General features: G+C 41.2%; 1 pseudogene; it reads left to right on the top strand.

Annotated features, from left to right (window-relative positions):
* The first annotated feature begins 3775 nt into the window (after positions 1–3775).
* On the top strand, positions 3776–5479 carry LOC103253153 (annotated as a pseudogene).
* Positions 5480–7214: the final 1735 nt, after the last annotated feature.

Raw genomic sequence — 7214 nt, 5'->3', positions numbered from 1 at the left:
CATGGAATTAACTCAATCTGTACAAAACATAGAAAGAAGAATCAGAAATAAAGAACAAAGCATACAAGAGATTTGGGATTATATCAAGAGGCTGAAACTATACCTGATTGATATCCCAGAAAAAGAAAGGGAAATGGAAAACAACTTGGAGCAAGTATTCCAGGAGGTAATCCAAGAAAACTTTCCCCATCTCATCAGAGATGTGACCAGCCAAGAACAAGAGACACAGAGAATCCCCACAAGATGTCAAATGAGAAAACTAACCCCTAGACACATAGTAATTCACTTACACAAAGTAGGCACAAAAGAAAAAATCCTAAAGGCAGCAAGAGAGAAAGGTAAGACTACCTACCAGGGAAAACCAATCAGAATAGCAGCAGACCTATCAGCAGAAACACTACACACAAGAAGGGACTGGAGCCCTATATTCAAAGTCCTCAAACATAAACAATTTCAACTAAGAATGTCCTATCCAGTCAAGTTCAGCTTCATCAGTGATGGAGAATTAAACTCCTTCCCAGACATCCAGTCCCTAAGAGGTTATGCAGCTTCCAGACAAGAACTACAAAAGACACTTTAAAAGGTATTAAGCACAGAAGAAAGAAAAAAAAAAGAGTGACCACACACTTCCCAAGAGAACAACAGAGCACAGAACCAACAGAGAATACAGCATAACAAAAAACTTGAAGACATACACATACATCAATACCAAAGCCAAAAGAAAACAAGCAAATAAAGAAAAAACTTTATAAGAACTTCATGACAGCAATAAACTATCACATTTCAATAATCAGCCTGAATATGAATGGACTAAATGTACCACTGAAAAGACACAGAATGGCAAACTGGATAAGAAACCATGACCGAATTATTTGCTGCATCCAGGAGACTCATCTCACTACAAGGCATGCACACAGACTCAAAGTTAAAGGATAGAAAGTGAGTTTGTAGGCAAATGGATCACAAAAGAAGGCAGGAGTTGTGATCTTAGTATTAGACAAAACAACATTTAAGCTATCAAAAATTTAAAAAGATGCAAAAGGACACTACATAATTATAAAAGGTTCAATCCACCAACAAGAAATATCCATCCTAAACATACATACACCCAATACAGGAGCACAAGTATTTATAAAACAACTACTAAGCAAACTGAAAAAAGATATTGACTCTAACACTATTATAGCTGGAGACTTGAATACCCCACTAACAGCCCTAGATAGAGCATCGAGGCAAAAAAATCAACAAGGAGATCCAAAACCTAAGCTTGACACTTGACCAAATGGACTTAATAGATGCCTACAGATCATTTCATCCAACAACCACAGAATATACATTCTATTCATCACCACATGGAACATACTCTAAGATCAACCACATCCTTGGCCATAAATCAAGAATTAAAAAATCCTATAAGGTAGAAATCTTGCCAAGCACCTTCTCAGACCACAGTGGAATAAAAATAAATATTAACACCAACAAAATTTCCCCAAAGTCCACAAAGACATGCAGAATGATGCTGAACAACTGCCAGGTCAACAGTAAAATCAAGCAGAAATTAAAAGATTCCTGGAAAGAAATGAAAATGAAGAAACATCTTACCAAAACCTCCGGGATTCCATGAAAGTGTTCTAAGAGGGAAATTTATATCTCTACTAGCACACATCAAGAAAACGGAAAGATCACAAGTGGAGAGCCTAACAAGTCACCTAAGGGAACTTGAAAGAGAAGACCACCAAAACCCAAATTTTAACAGAAGAATCCAAATCATGAATTTAAGAGCACAAATATGGGACAGAGAATACAAAAATATCATAGAAAACACCAACAAAATAAAAAGCTGGTTCTTTGAAAGAATTAATAAGATTGATGAATCCCTAGCCAGAATGATCAAGAAAAAGCCCAAATAAACACAATCAGAAATACAAAAGATCAAATCACAGCTGGCCCAGAAGAAATACAAAAGATTATCAGAGATTACTATGGACTCCTATATAGAAACAAAGTTGATAACCTAAATGAAATGGAGCAGTTTTTGACATTGCACAAGCTCCCCAGGTTGAAACAAGAATACATTGAGATAGTAAATAGACCAATAATAAGCCAGAAAATTGACTCTTTCATACGAGAACTGCCTATTAAAAAAAGGCCTGGACTGGATGGCTTTCCAGCAGAATTCTATAAAACGTACCAGGTGGAGCTGATACTAATCCTATTGAAGGCATTCCAGGCAATTGAGAAAGATATAATTCTTCCCAAATCATTTAACGAAGTTAACATCACACTGATTCACAAACTGGGTAAAAATCCAACAAAAAGAGAATTATAGGCCAATATCCCCTATGAACAAAGATGCAAAAATTCTCAACTAGATTCTAGCAAATTGGATCCAAAAACACATCTCAAAAATCATCCACCATGACCAAGTAAGCTTCATCCCCAGGATGCAGGGCTGGTTCAACATTCGCAAGATCACAAATGTAATTAAATACATCAACAGAGGTAAAAGCAAGAACCACATGAAGATATCATTAGATGCAGAAAAAGCTTTTGTTAAAATCCAGCATCCCTTCTTGATAAAACCCTCAAACACCTAGGTATAGAAAGAACAAACCTCAAAATATTAAGTGCCATTTACAATAAACCCACAGCTAACATATTGCTAAATGGACAGAAACTGGAAACATTTCCCCTGAAAACTGGAACAACACAAGGCTGCCCACTCTTACCCCTCTTGTTCAACATCGTGTTGGAAATCTTAGCTAGAGCATTTGGAGGAGGAAAGGAAATCAGCAGTATTCAAATAGGCAAAGAGGAAGTTAAGTTATTTCTCTCTGCTGATGATATGATCCTATACCTTGAAAATCCAAGAGAATCTGTCAAAAACCTGCTTGCACTGATAAAGACTTTGGCAAAGTCTCAGGGTATAAAATAAATGTGCAAAAGACAGTTGCATTCCTATACATCAACAACAAGCAGGCAGAGACCCAAATTAAAAGCACAGTCTCATTCAAAATAGCCACAAAAGATGAAATACCTCAGCATCTTCCTAACCAGAGAAGTGAAAGAACTTTAACAATGAGAACTACAAAACACTGCTCAAAGAAATCCAAGAAGACAAACAATTGGAAAAATATTCCATGTTCATGGATAGGAAGAATCAACATGATTAAAATATCTTACCAAAGGCAATCTACAGATTCAACCCAATACCCATTAAGCTACCAACATCATTTTTCTCAGACCTGGAAATGACAATACAGAAATTCATATGGAAACATAAAAGACCATGAATAGCCAAAACAATCCTTAGCAAAAGAAGCAAAGCAGGAGATATCACACTTCTAGACTTCAAACTTTACTACATAGCTATGGTAATAAAAATAGCCCAGTATTCATACAAAACAGGCATGTAGACCAATGGAACAGGAAGAGATTCTGGAAGCAAAGTCTCAATTTCTCAACCAACTCATCTTTGACAAACCCTCCAGCAACAACCACTGGGGAGAGGAGAACCTATTCAGTAAATGGTGCTGGGAAAACTGTCTGATCACATGCAGAAGATTGAAACAGGACCCCTACCTATCACCACACACAAAAATGAACTCTAACTGGATCAAAGACCTGTACATAAAACTGCAAACTGTAAGAATCTTGGAGGGCACAGAGGGTGGGAGCGGCGTGCATGGGAGGTGCTGCAGTTGGAAGAACCTTCTCCGCTGCTGCTGGAGAGTTGCATTTCTGAGGGAGTGAGGACACCCATCAGGAACTGAAAATGTTGAAGCCAATCAGTGTCCGAGTTATCACCATGGATGCAGAACTGGAGTTTGCAATCCAGTCAAATACAAGAGGAAAACAGCTTTTTGACCAGGTGGTTAAGACTATCGGCCTCCGGGAAAGTACTTTGTACTTTGGCCTCCAGTATGTGGATAATAAAGGATTTCCTACCTGACTGAAACTTGATAAGAAGGTTTCTGCCCAGGAGCTTAGGAAGGAGAATCCCCTCCAGTTCAAGTTCTGGGTCAAATTCTCAGAAGTGTTACCAAGAAACTGTTCTTTCTGCAAGTGAAGGAAGGAATCCTTAGTGAAGGAGATTTATTGCCCACCTGAGACCGCAGTGCTCCTTGGGTCCTATACTGTGCACGCCAAGTTTCGGGACTATAACAAAGAAATGCACAGGGCTGGGAACCTCAGCTCTGAGAGGCTGATCCCTCATGGACCAGCACAAACTTACCAGGGACCAGTGGGAGGACCGGATCCAGGTGTGGCATGCAGAATACCATGGGATGCTCAAAGACAGTGCCATGCTGGAGTACCTGAAATGTGTGGAATCAACTACTTCAAGATAAAAAATAAGAAAGGAACAGACTGTTGGCTGTCAATGCCCTTGGACTAAATATTTATGAGAAAGATGATAAGTTGATCCCAAAGATTGGTTTCCCTTGGAGTGAAATCAGGAGCATCTCTTTTAATGACAAAAACTTTGTCATTAAACCCATCGACCAGACAGCACCTGACTTTGTGTTTTATGCCCACTGCCTGAGAATTAACAAGTGAATCCTGGAGCTCTGCATGGGGCATCACGAGTTGTACATGCACGGCAGGAAACCCAACACCATCAAGGTGTAGCAGATGAAGGCCCAGGCCCAGGAGGAGAAGCACCAGAAGCTGCTGGGGCAGCAACAGTTGGAAACTGAGAAGAAAAGGAGAGAAACTGTCAAGAGGGAGAAAGAACAGATGATACACGTGAAGGAGGAGCTGATGCTCAGACTGCAGGGCTATGAGGAGAAGACTGAGAAGACAGAGAAAGAGCTCTCAGAGTAAATTCAGAAAGTCTTGCAGCTGGAGGAGAAGAGGAGGCAGGCTCAGGAGGAGGCTGAGCTCCTGGAGGCTGACGGTGTGGCCACACTACAGGTCAAGGAGGAGGTGGAGAGGCAGGCAGTGGATCAGAGATAAAGAACCAGGAGCAGCTGGAGGCAGAGTTTGCAGAGTACACTGCCAAGATTGCCCTCCTGGAGGAGGCGCCAAGGTGCAAGGAGGACGAGGTGGAGGAGTGGCAGCACAGGGCCAAAGAAGCCCAGGATGACCTGGTGAAGACCAAGGAGGAGCTGCACCTGGTGATGACAGCTCCTCCGCCCCGCCACCCCCTGCCTATGAACCAGTCAGTTACCACGTCCAGGAGAGCCTGCAGGAAGAGGGTGAAGAGCAAATAGGCTACAGCGCAGAACTGTCCAGAGAGGGCATCCTGGATGACTGCAATGAGAAGCGCATCACTGAGGCTGAGAAGAAAGAGTGTGTGTAGTGGCAGCTGCTGACGCTGAGCAATGAGCTGTCCCAGGTCAGGGACGAGAGCAAGAGGACCCACAATGACATCATTCACAATGAGAACATGAGGCAAGACCGGGACAAGTATAAGACCCTGTGGCAGATCTAGCAGGGCAACACCAAGCAGAGGATCGATGAGTTTGAGGCCATGTAATGGCCAGGCCTGGACCCAGGCAGGGGCGGCCCGCTCCAGCCTTGTAACGCCTGCATCTTTAGTGCTCCACAGCTAGGTCCACCGATCGTCCCATCCTTTAGAAAGAGTGCGGTTATCCAGGCGGAGATCTGGACTGGGAACCAGAAGCCGCCTCCCTGGTTTGTTTTTCCTAGTTATATCCTAGTGCCAAACAGGCCTGATTTTTATGATTATTCTCGAATCACTTCTTGCGTTGTGCTTGGAGCAGGACTGCTTGAATCAAGGAAAATGCTTGTAAAGTCTGAGCGACAAACTTCATGCTGGCCTGTGTGATACAAGATTCAGTATCTTAAAAAAAAGAAAAACACATCATGGTTTACATCTGTGCCATTAAAAAAAAAAAACTTAGAAAGCGCAGAGACAACCGTATGGAAATTGGAACTGGTAACCAATTCCTATTCAGAACCCTAAATGCCCATATCTTAAGAAATAATATAGACAAGTGGGACCTCAACAAACTAACTAGCTTCTGCAAAGCAAAAGAAACCATCAAGAGAGTGGGGAGACAACCCACAGAATGGGAAAGAATAATTGCCAACTCTATATATGACAAAGGCCTAACATTTTGGCTCTATAAGGAACTCAAATGCACTGAGGGAAAAAAATCAAACAACCCCACTAAAAAGTGGGCAAAAGACATGAATAGACACTTCTCAAAAGAAGATATATGGGCAGCCAACAGGCACATGAAAAAGTGCTCAGCCTCACTCATCATCAGAAAAATGCAAATCAAAACGACATTGGGATACCACCTAACCCCTGTAAGAATGGCCATCATTAATAAAACAGACAACAACAGATGCTGATGAGGATGTGGAGAAGAAAGAAAGCTTCTACATTTCTGGTGGGAATGCAAACTAGTGCAACCTCTTTGGAAGACAGTGTGGTGATTTCTAAAGGAACTAGAAATTGACTTTCCATATGACCCAGCAATCCCCCTTTTGGGAATATACCCGGAGGAACTCAAATCATTCTACAAAAAAGATACCTGTACACGTATGTTTGTTGCAGCTCTGTTCACAGTAGCAAAGACATGGAACCAACCATGCTGCCCACTGAAGCTGGACTGGATTAAAAAAAAAATGTGGTACATATACACAATGGAGTATTATGCAGTCATAAAGAAGGACAAACATATGAACTTTGCAGCAACTTGGATGGATTTAGAGTCAATCATACTCAGTGATCTGTCACAGAAACAAAGAACAGAGTACCTATGTTTTCTCTCCTAAGTGGACCTTGAACAATTATAATACTATAAGAAAGGGGTTGGCAGTAGTGGGAAACTGTCAGGGGAGGAGGATGGGATTGGCGGTTGAAGGAAACTGCTAGGGGAGGGAGGGGCATACCTCATCAACAAAGGTACCTGCATAATCAACATTTGTATACCTAACCCTGAATTGTACCCCACATCTTTATAATAAAAATAAATAAATTTTTTAAAAAATTAGTAATGTCCCACAATTGCACAACTGTTAAGGGATGGCCTTGAGATTCTGATTCCAAGCCCATTATCTTTTCCATTGCACATGAAGGTACATTTTTTTTAAGCTACAGAATTGTATGCAGAGGCTGAGCACTTCAACTCCACGTGTTAGCTAAGATAAGTAGTATGAAATTGGCAGTTTCTCTTAACAAACCCTAGTTTGTAAGTCTTTTTTAACCTCTGAATTAAGATTTCCACCATCCCTTTAGA

This window comes from Carlito syrichta, unplaced genomic scaffold, assembly GCF_000164805.1.
Source record: "Carlito syrichta isolate Samal-C Ts95f unplaced genomic scaffold, Tarsius_syrichta-2.0.1 Scaffold204979, whole genome shotgun sequence".
Taxonomy (NCBI): domain Eukaryota; kingdom Metazoa; phylum Chordata; class Mammalia; order Primates; family Tarsiidae; genus Carlito; species Carlito syrichta.
Note: the sequence above shows the minus strand (reverse complement) of the source record. Positions and strands in the feature narration are given on the sequence as shown.